The 18,669-nt window shown below is 36.3% G+C and overlaps 1 pseudogene; it reads right to left on the bottom strand.

Moving 5' to 3' along the window:
* Positions 1–7,742: 7,742 nt before the first annotated feature.
* Positions 7,743–17,097, bottom strand: LOC116575523 (annotated as a pseudogene).
* Positions 17,098–18,669: the final 1,572 nt, after the last annotated feature.

Here is an 18,669-nt window from a genome sequence, read left to right as displayed (position 1 = left end):
AATTCCCATCAGTATTCCAACTGACTTCTTTTTAAAAATTGGCATGCTGAGCCTAAAATTCATATGGAAATGCAAGAAACCTAGAATAACAAAAACAATCTTGAAAAAAAAAGAAGAGCAACCTGGGAAGGTACACTTTATGAATTCAAAACTTACTACGAAGCTCTGCAATAGTCAAAACAGTGTGAAAGGGGCTTCTGTGTGTCTCAGTCTGTTAAGCATCCAAGTCTTGATTTCAGCTCAGGTCCTGATCTCAGGATCTGAGGTTGACACCCATGTTGGGTTCTATACTAAGCATGGAGCCTGCTTAAGACTCTCCCCCTCTACTTGTGCTTTTTCTCTCTAATAAAAAAAGAAGAAGACTAAGAAGAAGACGAAGAAGAAGGAGAAGGAGAAGAAGAAGAAGAAGAAGGAGAAGACGAAGAAGACGAAGAAGAAGAAGAAGAAGAAGAAGAAGAAGAAGAAGAAGGAGGAGGAGGAGGAATTGATTTTTAAAAACTTATAAGAAGTGGCACTTGGGTGGCTCAGTTGGTTAAGTATCTGCCTTAGCCTCAGGTCATGATCTCGGGGTCCTGGGATTGAGCCCCAGGTCGAGCACCCTGCTCAAAGGGGAGTCTGTTTCTCCTTCCCCTCTGCCCTTCCTCTCACTTATACTCTCTTGTGAACACACTTTCTCTTTCTCAAATAAATAAAATATTTTTTAAAAATTTATAAGAAAAAAAAAGGTGTTCATCTTCATGACATTGGATTAAGTAATGATTTTTCAGATATGACACCAAAAGCGCACAGAAAAATAGGTTAATTATATGTCATCAAAAACACTTTTTTGGGGACGCCTGGGTGGCTCAGTTGGTTAAGCGGCTGCCTTCGGCTCAGGTCATGATCCCAGCATCCTGGGATTGAGTCCCACATCGGGCTCCTTGCTTGGCAGGGAGCCTGCTTCTCCCTCTGCCTCTGCCTGCCACTCTGTCTGCCTGTGCTTGCTCTCGCTTCTCTCTATGACAAATAAATAAAATAAAAAAAAATCTTTAAAAACAACAACAACAACAAAAAAAAAAAAAAAAAAACCACTTTTTTGAAGCAAAGACCACCCAGAAATTTAAAAGACAACCCACGGAATGGGAGAAAAATATTTTCAAGTCATATAGCTGATAAGGGACATGTATCTAGACTATATAAAGAACTCTTAAAACTCAATAGTAAAAATGACAAATAGGCAATAATATAAATGACATTGAGTTTGACAAAAATGAAAAACTCAATGACCAAAATGAGAAATGACAAATAACAATTAAAAAATGGTAAGAGGAGCTAAACAGACATTTCTCCAAAGCAGATATACAAAGGAAATAAGCAAATGAAGAGGTAACTAACATGATTATTTGAGAAAAATAGATCAAAACCGTAGTGAGATACCACTTACACCCAAAAGCATGGCTAAATTAAAACTACAAAGATAGATAATAACAAGTGTTGGCCAACATGTGTAAAAACTGGAATCCTCACACGTTGCTGTTGTGTACTTAAATGATAATGCCAATTTATAAAACAGTCTTAAAGGTTTAAATGCTGAATTATACTACCCAGTAATTATATGTTTAGGTGTATACTCAAGAGAAATGAAAACATATGACTACACAAAAACTTATACATGAAGGTCCATAAAGCAACATTCAAAATAGCCAAAAAGCCAAAATAATCCAAATACTCAAATATCCACTATTCAATAAAAGACTAAATTGAATGTGGTGTGACCATACCATATAATATGATGTGGTGATAAAAATAAATGTAGTACTAGGCACCTGGGTGGCTCAGTTGGTTAAGCGACTGCCTGGAGTCCTAAGATTGAGTCGCACATTGGGCTCCCTGCTCAGGGGGGAGTCTGCTTCTCCCTCTGACCCTCCCCTCTCTCATGCTCTCTTTCTCGCTCTTAAATAAATAAATAAAATCTATTTAAAAATGTAGTACTGATACAAGCTACAACATGGATGAACCTTGAAAACATTGTTCTACATAAAAGAAATCAATCATAAAACACCATATAGTTTATGCTTCTACTTGGGGTTTCTCTTAGGAGTGATGAAAATGTCCCAAAATTTATTGTGCTGATGGTTGTACAACTTTGTGACCATTCAACTGTATGCTTTAAATAGGTGAATTGTTTGGTGTGTGGATTATAATTCAGGAAAGATGTTATTTAAGAAATAGCAATAATTACTAAATTTTGTTGGCTTCCCAGTCCTCAGACTCCTGCTGCGTTTTTGTTTTTTTAATTGTAACAGAAAAAAATGTTGCTATAACACAGACACACCATTATAAACAGATGGTTAAAAGGAGCCTTTATTTGATGGACAGCATGATGGGCTAAAGACACAAGTTTAAAAGCAAAAGGAAGTTAAGTGACTTTGCATGAGTTTAAAACCATGGCATATGTGTGGATTCAGGAAATGGGAGACACTTGGTGAGGCCAGACAGAGGAGAAGATGTAGCATAGAAAGAAAGCAGTGTTACAGAGGGAGTGAGTTGATTTGAATTTTGGTGAAATAAGTGAGAATATGAGAATATTTCCTACTTAATAAAGCCACCATTCTATCTCTCCTGCCATATCCTGGACCTGTTTTAAAGGTCTGGTCTGCAAGGTAGATACTGGGCCAAATAGAAGCCAGTTACATCTGCAATGCTGGTGTGGCTTTCATTTTTGAGAGAAGCCCTTTTTGGTCTCTGTCTTGAGGTTAGAATTACATTTTTTTTTTTATTTCTTTCTGAGTCTCTACATTTCAGCTCTTAGCTTTAATGCTCGCAAATACTCTGCAGCTTGTCTTTCTTTTTCACAAATGTGAAGCTTTTGAGAATTACTCCTGATGATACATGTCTATAGTACATTGATTTTCACTGCTCTGTGCATTCCATTAAACAAATACGGCACAATTCATTTATCCACTCTCCTGTTCCAAGTTTTGACTAATGCAAACAACATTGCAAAAAAACTCTCATCCATATCTGATTTTTCCCATGGCCTAGAGCTTCCCCAACATATAAACCTAGCAAAGGAATTGCTCTGTCATAAGGACGCACACATTCAAATTCACGGGATATTGTCACATTGCTCTCCAGAGTGGTTGTATAAATTTATAATTCTTCCCACGACTTTTGAGACTTCCCTTTGCCTGAATCCTCACTCATCCTGCAGGGATAGCACTATAAAGATGGGGCTCTCAGTCCCAATTCTCTCTCTCCACGTACTGCTATTAACGTCAAGCCCCTGTGTTATCAAATGTGATAAACACCTCACTGCCCCTGCCCCCCCCACCCCTACCCCGGCAGACACTGTGTCAGCTCCGCAGTTCACTGTTCTGATTTCCAGTCTCTTCTTCATTTCTGACCCAAGGCAATTTCCCTGCTTTTCTGGGCAGTTCAGCCATGCATTTATAAGGAAGTTAGTTATAATTTATTGAGCAATTCTTGGTGTTTGTAGCTGGAGGGTTTTCAAGTTATCTGCACCAACAGACTTTTATATGCCTGACAACATTTTTCAGCACCTGAGCAATCTTTAAACTTTAAGCTGCCCAGATGTTGGACATCATAAAGAAAATAAGTGAAATCAAGTTAGCAGCTACGATGAGCCATCAAACTCTCTCTTTGCCTGTATTCACTAGTCACCACACCGCAGGGCAGAATGACAATAAACACTAGGGACTTTATAGATGGTCTGAGTTTGATTCCCAACTCTGTTGCTCCCTAACTGTGTGACCTGGGGCAATTTATTTCATCTTTCTGGGCCCTGGTTTCTTCATCTGTAAGGTAAATCATAGAACCTACCCAGAAGAGTTCGTGTAAGGATCCAATAAGTTAATATTTATGAAAATGTTTAGAACTATATCTGACACACAGCATGTATCATGTCATCATGTGATAAATAAGAACGGAATAATAAATATAATAAATAATAAATATAAGAAATTCATATTTGTATTACCTATGAATATTCAAGTAATGATTTTTCCTTCAATCCCCAGCAGGACCATCTAACGTTGGCAACATCATAGCTCTTCAAGTTTAATGATTCTAGTATTAAATGACTTTTACCTAAGAGAATCTCTGTGCCCCAGAATACAAACAAAATTGTTGTGGTCCGTTATGCCCCAGACACAGGGAAAACGTTGCCTGCCCAACCAAGGGGTTATATGGGTTAGGAGTAAGGATGATAAGAGATGTATGATGGAGAAGAAAATAAACAAGAGAAGAAGGAGAAAAGTAATACAGATACGTTCTTCCTCCCAACCAGGGACCAGGTCAGAGTGCCGGCAGGATGTTCCCTTAGGGACCATCTTCCCTCCCTGCTGGCCCCCCACTCTCTTCCTGCTTCAGACACACAACTTCTTGCCTGCTTCCCGAGTGGGCCCTTCAGCTTGCTTAGGTTCAAAGAGGAGGGAGATCTGAGCAAAACAGGGTAAAAAGCTTTCTCTTAGTCTAGACAGTCTGCATGTCTGAGGTTGTTCGGGCTGTGAGAAATGGCATCTCAAGGATCTGTCCCTGTGCTGGAACGGAACCTTAGGAAAAAAATCCATGAGGCACTACCCATGCCTCTATTACGTAGTGTGTTGTTATTACCGTCCTTTTACGCCATACACACACCACAATATCTTGTGTTCTTAGTAGATACAAAATACACTTTAAGTTGGATTGAGGCTCACCATATAGCCCCTACAACAGACCCAGTAATAATGTCCCACAGTGACATGGATTTGCATAAAACTTGACAACCAGTGAGCTCCCCTCCTCTATATGGTGTCCGTTCTCCACAACGCAGGCCAAAGTCAGTTCTCTTCTGGAGGGGAGTGATGGGAGGTGATTTCCTCATGACTACTGTGGACTTTCTTCTGCCTGGAAAGGTACGAATTCTGTTAGAAATACAGAGTTGATTTCTTAAGCAGCTAATAAAAATCATTGTGTTCTTTTTTCACACCTTAACTGGTAGACTGGACAAGTTTGTTTGCAATCCCACATTTTCCTTGACTAAACTTTTTTTTTTTTTAAAGGTTTTATTTATTTATTTGATAAAGAGAGAGAGAGAGCACAAGTAGGTAAAATGAGCAGGAAGCCCAATGCTGGACTCAATCCCAGGACCCTGGGATCATGACCTGAGTCAAAGGCAGCTGCTTAAACAACTGAGCCACCCAAGTGGCCTTTGACTAAACTTTTCCACTTCACTTAATGCTTTTGCAGGGGAATAGGGAATTATTATTTTATTTAAAACATGAAAAGAAAAAAAAATCTCTTACCAAAATAGGGTTAATCTATATGGCGGACACATCAATAACTAATTCTATAGCTTGCCTACCACATAACATTCACAATTCAGAAAGAGATGTAAGGTTAACCAACGGTTGATTTCTAAAATAAAAGAATTTTTAATTTTTAAGATAAAATAATGTTCTAGTTAATGAACTAGATGGCAGGAATCCTTTCAATTGTATACATATATCAAAGCATCACAATTTACATTTTAAATACCTTCTAATTGTATCTGCCACTTATACCTCAATAAAGCTGGGAGGAAAAGAACCTGGAAATACAATATTCCTGTATGTATATTTTTTGAGCTACAGGAATAAATTTTTTCAAAAAATAGTATTATCTGAATGATACAATTTAACACCACTGCATATTAAATTTTATTTTCTTATTTATTTACTAAAAAGTCAAATCACTTTATATTGGAAAAAATTTATCTTCTAATCTCCTCACCCCCGATCTATGTTTTCCAGAGGAAAGATATTCGACTCATTTTCTTCTGTTATTTACCATCATATTCCTAAATTATAGCATATATTGTTTTTTTGACTCAATACTAATATCTGCTGATTTCATACTATTAAAGATGAGGATTTAGTTTCCTAATATACTCTTTCTCTATTCACCTAATGTAATTATATACCATGTTAGGTTAATATTCAATTTGACATTAATATTGTCATATAAAAATCACAGCTGAATCATGTACTCATTAACGAAGGAAGCATTTCCTTACATAACTTTATTTCCCTAGCTTAAATCAATGCCTCTTATATGTTTAATCCATTTCTTATGTACCTTCCACAGATTCATGCCTAAACTCCTTCCCATTAGTGTGACTAAAGCTCCCCAGAACATGTTCATAAACAATAGGTGAATGTGACTGTTTTGTTTCTTAGAACAATCCTTCCAGAATCCCTTGATGTTCCTGCTCTTACTGGGTGAGTTTGCTTCCTGGACCCACTTCCCTGCCATGATTCTAGGATTTCTCTTTACCATTATGTCAGAAATTAACTTCACCTGGCTCTCCAGTTGGGTTTTCTGTTTCCCAAATTCCTTATCTTTTCTAAAAATTCATTTTACTGGAGCATCACCCAGTAGGTTCCTGAGAAAGTATGCATGAAGATCAATGTTTTGAATCTTTTAAAATGTTTTAGTCTAATCTCACCCCTTGACTATTTGACCATAAAATACTAGATTGGAAAGAATTCTCTCAGAATTAAGAAAGCACAATTCCATCATCTTCTGACAACAGTGTTCAAATAAGAGTCAAATGCCACCGTGGTCCCCAGCTTTGTTGACAACCTCTTCTGCTGTCCTCCTCAGCTCACCCCACATGCCAGTCCCTCCCCTGCACTATGCTTGGAAGTTTTCCAATTCATATCTTTATCCCTAGTATTCTGAAATTTCTTGGTATTGGTCATTTTCCCCCCTAGTCACTGCGCTAAGCACTTAGCCATTCAGTTGAGGAAAGCATGTTCTTTTCAAAGTGTTATTGGAAATATTTTTCTATTATTTTCTCCCCTTCCTTCTCACCCCTCCTTCTCCTCCTTTTTCTTTGATAATTTTCTTTGTCACATGTTTTCAATTCTCACTGCCTAGAATACCACTTAGTTAATGTTGCCTAATTCTCTTAATTTTCTCATCTTTGTTCTTCTATTTCTCTATCTTTTTGTCTCTTGGGGAGGTTACCTCAACCTATACTTCCTATCCTCCTGTTGATTTTGTATGTATTTAGGAGATAGGATCTACTATGTAAGAGATTGTTGCTATCTGAATACTCTTTGTTTAGAACATCTTTTTTTTTTTTTAATTTAACGCTGTTTTCTTTCTTTCTTTCTTTACTGAAAGAAAAATGAATTTGCTTTTAATCTGGCTTATTGCTCCCATGCTTCGTCTATCAGTGTATTTGCTACTGTTTATAGGTAGACATGTCCTATACTAATTGTAAAGGATCTTTGTACTTCCATCAATGAATTCAATCCTCTATTTTAGTCCTGTGTATTAATCTGAATAGTGGCTGCCTATTTTCATTTTCAAGGCAGATGGCAAACTTTCCTATAGATCTCATGAGATTTCACCTTGTCCAGGACTTTGTTTTTTAAGGTTGAGGTAATGAAATGTTGTGTAGCTAAACAGTGAAATTCCACAGGCAATGGGACATGGCCTCAGATGCTCTCATGTCCTCTGCCTTCCCTTTAGGCTGGGGGAATTTTGTACCTGCCACAGTGGAAAACAGAAACTGCTCTCAAACCTGAGAACAAACTGTTTTAAACCCAAATCCCAGAATGTTTCAGTAGGCTTTTCTCTGGACATTTTTGAAGCATTTTGAAGAAAGTACTAAATGCTCAGTCATGTAGTGGCCCATGATGCCAAGTCAGCTACCTCTTTGGAACAGATCTAAAGAAAAGCTCTGCTTCCTCATACGATCTTTTTCAATCCCATCACATGAGGTTCACGTCTTTTGCTAAGTAGGGTGAAAAGCCTTTGGCCAGTTTAAATAGTGCAAACTGCGCTTTTGCTAATGTTAGTTTTCTCATTTTTTTTGTGCTGACATTTCCAGCATTGGGAAGTACTAATACTGCATTCTTTGCATTACCAGAGAGTTCCTCTTTCTCCACCTGCTTCTGAAGGATAATCAACACCCTGAAATGGATGTTTCAGAACACAAACTGCTGTAGAAAGGCCCTCTGTATTCACCCCGAGAGTAGGTGCATTGTGCCAGATGTGTCTCATTAGAGGTAATGCCCTGGGAGAGCATTTCTGGTCCTTGTAAATAGTAGAGCCTGGCCTGTCTCAGTTCACAGATACAGCTCATTCTGTAAGCAAGCTGGATTAAGGTTGTAGTTTTTCTTCTCGGAGGCCATCCTTTTTCCAAATGGCATATCAGTTCCGATAATATCTACAGAGCCAGGTCTCAGTGGTGACTTGCAGATAGATATCCCATTGAACATCATCTATGGACAAACCCCAGGACAGTTTGCCTCTTTAATTTGGCCCTTGGCCAATCCAGAAGAGATATTACTTGCTGCCGTATTCACAGCCAGTGTATTATTATCACCAACTTCTGTAGCCCCCTCTTTTGGTACTGCCTCCATTCCATACATGCCATCAACTATCATTATCGGTATGTTGAGGAACACAGAGACTCAGTGTCCTGTAGGCGAGAGCAGATCTGAGTTATAGGTCCAAATGTGAGATGTTTCTTTGGTGGAGACGCTCTTCTGTCAATGCAATGCCCTCAGTGATTTGATGATCAGGGATTTTCAAATGAGCCTCCATATCAAAGTTGGTCATGTCAACTTTCCACCTAAATTAATCCTGAACACCGCCTCTAAAACTTCTGGCAGCCTGAGTTGAGGTGCTGCTGTGTTTCTCTCCTGCCTTTTTGCTTATGAATATAAACTTTAACACTCGAGGATCAATTTCTCCTTTTGAGCTTTCGTCAGTCTCATCTTTGCAAGATGCCAAGCCAGAACCTTCTAACATGGTATTTCTTTGATAGCTGGATTTTCATCAGTCGAAGACATGTGAATCTAAGCCAGTGTTAGCAAACTCTTTTAACATCTTTGTCTTCTTTTTGTCTCCTCATCCATTATCAATTTTACCTTTACTTGAATTCTCATTTATCTTTTTGTAGTTTTGTCTTTGAAACTGGTGTTAATTTTCCATATTCTTCAAGGGTCTGATCATGGGAGTTTCCAGAAATTCTTCAAAATCCTTTAGAACTTCCGTTTCCTTGAACTGCTAATCTCCAAACTCCTGAACAACCACAAATAAGCTATCAACTGGTTCCAGACAAGAGACCTGAGCCAGGCTTTTTCACCAAAACGTTAAAACACATCTCACTTCATTTCCGTATTTTGCATGATGAGCGCAATTTCTCTTTCACTTCATCTGCACAAAACCTATAGGTGCAGTGGCTGACTCATGACCTGGAGAGGCGCAGACTCATTTCTGAGGCTATTTTCTGTCCTGAAGGTTCACATCCAAGAGTTGGTCAGTGGTTTCTTGAACATCAGACATGTTGTCAGTTCTTCCAAGATCCCTAACTTTACTGCTAACACAGACCCTTCCAGCTCCAGCCCCACAGGCCCAGCGCACCCCAATGCTATGCTTTCTCTTCTCTCTCAAGATGTTGGGTATAGAACTTTTCCAAAATATTCATTAGCAAAATATTGAAACAGAGTGAAACTGAAAGAATTTTAGAGTGAATGCCAATATACCCATCACCTAGATTCTAGCATCAACATTTTACTGTACTTGCTTTTTTCCACATATTTATTCCTACATCAATACATTGCATGTTTTTATGCATTTTAAAATAACTTGCAGAGAATGTATGTCCCCCTAGGTACTTCAGCCTTCCTCTCATTAACCAGAGTTCAATATTTGTTTTTTTTTCTTTTGATGTAAAATTTATATACTATGTAATGCACAAATTTTTCTGAGTTTTAAAAAGTGCCCAAAATATGTCATTATAGAACATCACTATCGCCCCAGAAAATTCCTGCATGCCCTTTCCAGTTACTGATACTAGTCCCACCCCAAGAAAACCACTGTTCAAATTTCCTTCTATCATTGACTGATTTTGACTGTTTTAAAACTTCATAAAAATTAAATAATATTTATGCACAATTTTTGTTTGACTTTTTTTGCTCAGCATGTTTTCGAGATTAGTAGTTGATTCTTTTTATTGCTGAGTAGTATTCCATTTTTTGAATATGCCCTGTCTTGTTTATCCATTCTCCTATTTTAGGATCTCTGGGATATTTTTGACTTTGAACTCTCATGAATAAAGCTGATTTGAATATTTCTGTACAAGTCTTTTTATGTGTATACGTGCTTTTATTTCTCCTAAGTAAACACCTAGAGATGGAATTACTGGAGCATTGGTTAATGTGTATTTCATTTTACAAGGAAATGTTAGATCTTTTGCTATAATACTTGTCACATTTGACATTCCCAACAACAATATATGAGATTTTCAGTTGCTGTACATCCTTACCAAAATTTGGTATTGATAATCTTCCTAATTTTATTCATTCTGACATGTGTGGAGTGGTGTGTATACGTAGTCTTAATTTGCATTACCCAACTGACTAATAATATTGACCAAATTTTCATAAGCCTGTTGATGCATCTATTCAATTCAATCTATTTTGTCTTTATTAGTGGATTGTGGGAGTTCTTTATATACTTTGCATTCCAGTCTGTTGTCATGCTTGTGTTTTGTAATACAAATTTTCTTCAAATCTGTTGCATGTCTCTTCAGTGTATTTTTATTTATTTATTTATTCTTAAAGATTTTATTTATTCATTCATTCATTTATTTTAGAGAGAGAGCACAAGCAGGAGGAGGAACAGAGGGAGAGGAGCAGAAAGGGAGGGAGAGGAAGGGAGAAAGAATCTCAAGAAGATTTGACACTGAGCACAGATCCTGACATGGGCTCAATCTCATGACCCTGGGATCATGACCCTTGAGATCATGACCTACTTGCTGAAAACAAGAGTGGGACATTTAACTGACTGAGCCACACAGTGGCTTATTAACAGTTTCTTAATAGTGCCTTTTTAAAAGTGGTTTTTAATTCTGATAAGTTGAACTAATCAATTTTTTCTATTATGGTGATTGCTTTACAGTTCAGAACTCTGCTTTTCACAAATCACAAAGATACTATCTTATGTTTCCTTGTAGAAAGTTTTATGGTTTTATGCTTCATTATTACTCAGTTTAAAATATTTTATAATTTTTTGATGATTTCATCACTAAGGAAATGAGAACGGTTTTCTGTAATTTCAGTGATTTTTCTAAGATGTCATGTTGTTATTGATTTCCAATTTAAGTGTTTTATGTTCAGAAAACATATGCTTTCAATCCTTTTAAATGTATTTCAGCCTTGTTGGAAAGTCCAGCATATGATCTATCTCAGTGAACATATCAGGTACACTAGAAAAGAATATGTATTATGCAACTAGTTATTCAGTGTAATGTTCTATAGAAATCATTTAGGTCAAGATGTTGATAATTTGTTCAGATCCATATCTCTCTCTCTTTTTAAAAATATTTATTTATTTATTTTAGAGAGAGAACAAGAGAACAGAAGGAGGAGCAGAGGGAGAGGAAGAGAGAGAGTTTTCAAGCAGACTCCGAGCTGAGCGTGGAATCAGACTTGGGGCTCAATCCCAGGACCTTGACATCATGGCTCCTTAATCAACTGAGCCATCCAGCCATCCCAGATCCATCTATATTTTTATTTATTTTCATTAGTTTGATCAACTGCTGAAAAATAATGTTAAAAAATCTTCAACTATGATTATAGAATTGTTTATTTCTCCCCTTGATTCTGTCATTGTCTCATGAATTTTGAAGCTGTTATGAGAGGAAAAAACATATATGAATACTACGGCTTCCTGATGATTCTTCCGGACTCTCTTGACATTGTGAAAAGTCTCTCTTTATTTCCAGTGCTCTTAATTCCTTCACAAAGACAGAATTTCAATGTGGTGTCATTTGCCTTCAGCCTGAAGAATTCCCATTAACATCTCTCAAAGGGCATGTCGCTGGTGATGAATTCTTTTTCTTAGCTACCATTGTTATTCTTTAGCCTTCTTCATTTTTGCTGGATATAGAATTTTGAGTTGTCATATTTTTTTCTGTTCTTTCAGAACTCTTAAATATGTGTTCTGTTATCTTGTTCACCTATATACAATGTATTGTTTTCTCTGGATACTTTCAAGATTTTCTCTTTATATTCAATATTCAGTAATTTTATTATGATGAACTGAAGTTTGGTTTTGTTTTTATTTTTCATATATGGCATTCCCTTATTTTTCAAAAGCAGATTATTGAGGTATAATTGACCTAAAATAAATCAGTGCACATACAAATATACATTTGGGTGTATTTTGACATACATACATACTACAGAAACCATCACACAATAAAAATAATGAACACGTCTGTTACCCCCAGAAGGTCTCCTTCTGCCTCTGTAATTTCTCCCACCTTTCATCCCATTCACAGGCTCACTAGTCTCCTTCCTGATACTACACATTACTTTGTATTTCCTAGAATTCTGTATACTTTTTTTTTGTTTGTTTGAGAGAAAGAGAGAGAACATGAATGGGGGCATGAGGGCAGGACAGAGGGAGAGAGAGAAAAATAATCCTAAATAGGCTCCCTGCATAATGCAGAGCCCAACATGGGGCTCCATCTCATGACCCTGAGATCATGACCTGAACTAAAAATCAGAGTCAGACACTTCTTAACTGACTGAGCCACCTATGTGCCCCTGTATTGTCTAAGTCTTTTAGTCAGCATACTTATGTTGAGATTCAAATGCTATTGTGTGTTATCAAAAGTTCAGTAATTTTCATTACTGAGCACTAATCTACCATAATGATACAGCACATTATGTTTATCCATTCACCTCTTAATGGACATTTAGATTGTTTCCATTTGGGTGCCATTACAAATAACGCTGCCATGAATATTCACATACAATCTTTTCATCTCTCTTCAGTAAATACCTATGACTAGAATGGCTGGGTCACATGGCAGGTGCATGTTTAACTTTTTAAGAAACTACTAAACTATTGGTATTTTCCAAACAGGTTTTGTATCTCACATTCTCGCCAGAGTGACTGAGAGGTCCATTTGCTCCATATCCTTACCAACATTTGATTTGGTTGATCTTTCCTCATTTTAGTAATTAAAAAAAAATAATCTAATAATATAGAACTTAATAGGTCTATAAAATTTTATCACCAGTGTAATTGTGTGTATTAAAATTGATTTAAATAACTTAAAAATCTGATTACAAAGCTAATGTGTTTTGTAAAAAATTTCTAAAATGTGGAGCTATGCAAAAAATAACATAAAAACATCTGTTATTGTGTTAGTCATAACGCTTGTTAACAGTTTAGACTTTATTTCAATACTTACATATACTTGTTTTATTTTATTATTTTATGTTATTTTATTTTATTTTATTTTATTTTATTTTAGAGAGGGAGAGAGAGAGTGAGAGTAAGAGGGAGAAGGTGCCGAGGGAGGGAGAAACAGAATCTTAAACAGGCTCCACACCCAGCACAAAACCTAATAGGGGGCTTGATCTTACAACCCTGAGGTCATGAGCTAGCCAAAATCAAGAGTTGGATGCTTAACTGAGTGAGCCACCCAGGCACCTCTCACATACTTGTTTTTAAAAAATGGATTTTTTTTTTTTAAAAAGTGTATGAGATTCACACACTGTTTTCTAATCCACTTTTTTTTCTTGATACTGAATCATCAGTTTCTGATGATCTTTCTACAATGTATCAATTTTAGTGATTATAAAGATTTTCATCAAATGCAATGCCATACTTAACTTAATGTCTGCTATCTAGTGTGGGATGCTTAGGTTCTTTCTAGGTTTTTACTTTTTTAAAAACCTGGTAAGGTAAAATACATATAACAGGAAATGTAAAATTTTAACTACTTTTAACTGTACAATTTAGTATTATTAAATATTCTCATTGTTGTATAATCAATCTCTATAACTTTTTCATCTTGCAAAACTGCAATCTATACTTATTAACAACTCCCCATTTCCTCCTCCCTAACCCCTGGGCACCACCATAATACTTGCTGATTTTTTTCATGAATCATGTTTTTGGGGTCATATCTAAAAATATTTACCTAACTGAAGATTACAAAGATTTTCTCACAGATTTTTCCTTGAGGTTTTGTAGTGTTCAATTTTACATTTAGGTCTATGACATATTTTGAGTTAATTTTTCAATATGGTGGAAAGTTATGGGTAAAAGTTCATTTTTATGTGTTGATACCCACCTGCTCCATTACCATGTTAAAAGTTTATCTTTTGTCCATTGAATTGCTTTTTCATTTTTGTTGAAGTAAGTTATCCATTTATGTATGGGTATATTTCTAGACTCTTCAATCTATTCTTTTGATCTCTTTGTCACTATCAGCATCATACTGTCTTGATTACTATAGCTTTATAATAAGTATTAAATCAGGAGGCATTTGTCCTCTCATTTTGTTTTTTTTTTTTCAGTTATTTTTGCTGTTTTAGGTACTTACATTCCATATGAATTTTAGAGTCAATTTGTCAACTTAGGCAAAATAATCTTGGGGTTTTGACTGGGATTGCATTGAGTCTGTAATGAATTCAGGAAGAACTGACATCTTGACAGTAATGGAGTCTTATGACCATGAGCCCAGTATATCTTTCCTTGTGTTTAGTCTTCCTTAATTTCTCATAGTAATATCTTTTTCCTTTTCAGAGTATAACTCAGAATGGTAAAGGTAAGGCATTATTCCTATCTCTGTGTGAGTATCAGGCACCATTCCCTCTAAATTCTTTCTGATCATTCCTTCTATGGCCTCATGTAGTCTCCTCACCACATACATACACCTATCAGTTCTCTGCTCACTCTAAAGAGGACTCTTTGAAATCTCCAGGAGTGTCTCTCTGTAACTCTCCCCTCTTTAATATCCTGTACTACAAACTGTAACTCTTTTATTCTTCTGAGACTCTCAGCTCTGTCTCATAAATTCAGGGAGACTTGGCCCAACTGGGTTCATTTTCCGCTTAGTGTAACCTAGAAACTCTCTTAAGGCAGTAAGCAGGAGCAATCATAGTACTAACCTTATTTCCCATATCTAGGCATCACTGTCCTTTATTGTCTGATGGCCAAAATCTTGAAATCTGCTGTTTCATGTATCTTGTTTAATTTTTTTGTTGTTGCGTTATATAGCGGGTAAATGTGGTCTATGTTACTCTGTGTTGGCCAGAAGTGGAAGTCAGAACCATTTTTTTCTAAATATGTTTTTTTTTTTAAAGATCTATTTATTTATTTTAAAGGAAAGAGAGATATCACAAGTGGGAGGAGGGGCAGAGGGAGAGAAGTAGACTCCCTGCTAAGCGCAGAGCCCAACAGTTGATCTCACCACCCTGAGATTATAACCTGAGCCGAAATCAAGAGTTGGACACTTATCTGACTAAGCTACCCAGGTGCCCTGCACAACCACTATTTTTCACATTTTTTTTTCTCTCCTGTGTTCATTTTCCTTCGGGGACTCAATTATACTTGTATATTAGACATTTTCATATTGTCTCACAAGTTCCTTTGGTGCTCATCCTTTTTTCCTACTTCTTCAGATTAGACAAATTCTACTGATTTATGTTCAAGGTTACTTGTGTTTTCTTTTGCCACCTCCATTTTACACATCTATTCACTGAGTTTTAAACTTCAAATAGTATTGAATCAAATAGTATATATTTTCCTTTACTTTATTCAGCATAGTTGTAAAATCCATTTTTAAATCCTCTCTGCTGTTTCCAACATTTAGGTCATTTCGGGGCTCAGTGTTTCTTTGTCCTCTCTTTTTTGAGAGTGGGTAGTATTTTCCTATTCTTCTTTTCTGAGTAATTCCATACTATAGCCTCACATCATGAATTCTATAATTTAGAAACTCTGCATTCCACTTTATTCCTTCAAAATGACTGAATTTTGTTTTGATTAACTTGGTTGATTTCCTACTGAACTCTGCTGTTTGGACTCTGTCATACAAATGTGTGGAAAAGTACTGACCAGGGATCGAACAAAGCTTTGCAAAGCTTAAACATAGAATTAAAAGATTCCCTTCCCTTTCTCTCACCTTCTCAGCATTTCCTCCAAGACTCTCCAGTGTGTCTGGTAGCTTAAACTCTGTTCTCATTTCTCCAGGACAGAAAAAGTATGTTTTCTTTCATGATCTTAGCCACCCAAAGTGGTGCCACTTTAGTCTGCTCTTAGACTAAAAGCCATTTTAAAAGCAAGGGTACCATCTTCCAAATTCCATCTTCTTTCCAAAATCTGCCTGCTTTTATTCACTACCTTGTTTTAGTTAACAAGGTAGTTGTTTCTCATATTTTGTCTGTGGAAAAGAAGTGGTACCCCCAGTAATTTATTTTTAAAGTTTTCTCCGTTCTCTCTTTTCTCCTAAAGATCTCAGATTATTCATTTGGGTCCCTTTCTTTCACATTAAAACTATCCTTAAGTAATCCTTTGGTTGCACTTTCTTTTTTAACAGTGACACACCAAAAGCAGATGAGATGATCCACACTGATGGTTAGTGAGTGGTAGACTTTCCCTAAAGCTAACTTTGCCAAGATATTTTCATGATTTTGATTGTGGACCCTCAAATGTGCATATGCATATGTCTTTTCTTTGGGGCTGGTCAGTTATACGGTCAAATACCTTAAAAATCATTTTCATACCAAAAATCTATTAATTGGGTGGTTGTCAGTCATATATATATATAATATAGACCTTGACTACAATCCCTTCTTCAAATATAATGCACTCTTTTGTGTTTTTCTCAGTGAATACTTGCATATTGACTGGATTAAATATTTCAGTTTAAATATAAAAAAAAAACAAGCAGAACTCTCTCAAATTTTAAAAGTTTGGTTTAAGTGCTGGATGATGGCATCATATTCCAATCACCCCTTATTTTCATTGAGACTTTACTTCATCCCCAGGAAGAGAGGCCCTTTGTCACATATATTCTATGTTACAGCCATCCAAAACTATTTATTTTCTGTCAAACAGATATTATTCTTTCACGCTTTCATGACTTTACACTGAATACACTTTCTTCCTAAAATGCTCTTTTTCTTTCTGTTTGGCTGTAGAACTTCTTCTTTCCCTCAATTTCCAGCATGGTGATCTACTGTGAGCACCTCTGACTTTTCCATACATAGTCTGACTTCTTCATCCCTTTTATACTTACCTGAAGCAATGCATCACCTCTATTGAAATACTGATTTCTGTTTTAATAACTTTGTTTCTATGTCTCCCTTACTGGTTTGTGAATTCTATGTAGTCAGGACTCACATGATTTTATGAAACCTCTTACCAACTAAGAGCATCTCCACTATTGACTAAAGAGGTCCACACCAATCACAATCAGTACTCTCTTGTGGTAAGAATCAGATTGCCCCAGATGAGAACTTATACTTTTATTATGGAATAGCTTCGTTAAAAATACACACACACACACACACACACACACACACACGTGTGTGTGTGTGTGTGTATCCATGTTTGTATATCTATTTGTGTCATTATTGGTATTTTAGGAGAGTATTAACTAAAGTTATTCTATATTCAAGTATTTAAAATTCTAAGTTATGATTACTTAGAGAGCCTCATTCTGTAAACTCAAATGTATGCCTTACACGTAGCCCAGAGTCTGTTCTCCTTTTATATACTATGATTTCTGCTGCAAAATTTAACACAAAAGAGATGGTTGTTTCTGTAGTGAATTTGCAATATGTTTCCATTTAGAGATACTGTGTATTCATGTGTGCAGGTGTCAGCTGTATAAATATAGAAAACAGCTTTTTAAGTGTTATAGATTTTACACAATAATAGAGATAGAATCAGTACTTATAAAATAATCTGTGGAAGTTTATGTTTCAATTGTAAGTGACAAACCCTAGGCCTAGCGTATAGAGTGAGCCCTGAACAGTACTCTTTCCAGATCTTTATGTTATTAAACTGTTTGCAGGAGACCCCAGCAGCTGTTGTGTGAATCTGACAAAGCATTAGGAAAAAATATTTTCCAAGTAAATTTAGCTTCAAATTCTACAGAATTTTTTGAGGATTGTGAATTGAAGCAGTACCTCATAGATGTAAGAAATGTGACATGATAAAGAAACCAATGCTTTTACAGATGTGGTAAGACTGCATTAAGTAACAACTTCAGCCATCCTTGAATTAAATGCAAGAGAAATTACAAACAAATCTATCTTTGCTTTAAAGGTATTGAATCTAAGGTTCACAACAGCCAAATGAAATACTTCTCTGATAATAAGTGGATCACTAATCTACAGAGAATTTTTATGAATTTCCTCAGTCCAGATGTGAAGAAAATTAATATTTAAAACCATGAGAATGTTCACCTAGCCAGATGGACTCTGAAGAATCAAAAAAGAAACCAAACCAACCAACCAACCAAACAAACAAACAAACAGGAAAAAATGATAAAACATGATCAATATAACTATAGCATGCTAATGCTTTGTACTGGTGAACACAAGGCAGATATGGGAAGAGTGTGGCTACTGGGAGGCAGGATTGGGAGTGAAAAGTTAACCACGGCCGTGACCTTGACTACAACCCCCTTGAGACTGGAATGCACTGGTTGTCCACAGCTGAGTTGGGTGTGAGGAGGGCAGCTCTCCTCTATCAAGTGTCTCAGGTAAGGACTCTGCAGTAGCCTATGATGGGACCTGAAAGATCTCATATAAAATTTTGGCCTGAACCTGGATTCCCGCAAATGCCAATCTAAATAATTGGTATTCAATTAAAATC

The sequence above is a fragment of the Mustela erminea genome, chromosome 16, assembly GCF_009829155.1.
Source record: "Mustela erminea isolate mMusErm1 chromosome 16, mMusErm1.Pri, whole genome shotgun sequence".
Taxonomy (NCBI): domain Eukaryota; kingdom Metazoa; phylum Chordata; class Mammalia; order Carnivora; family Mustelidae; genus Mustela; species Mustela erminea.
Note: the sequence above shows the minus strand (reverse complement) of the source record. Positions and strands in the feature narration are given on the sequence as shown.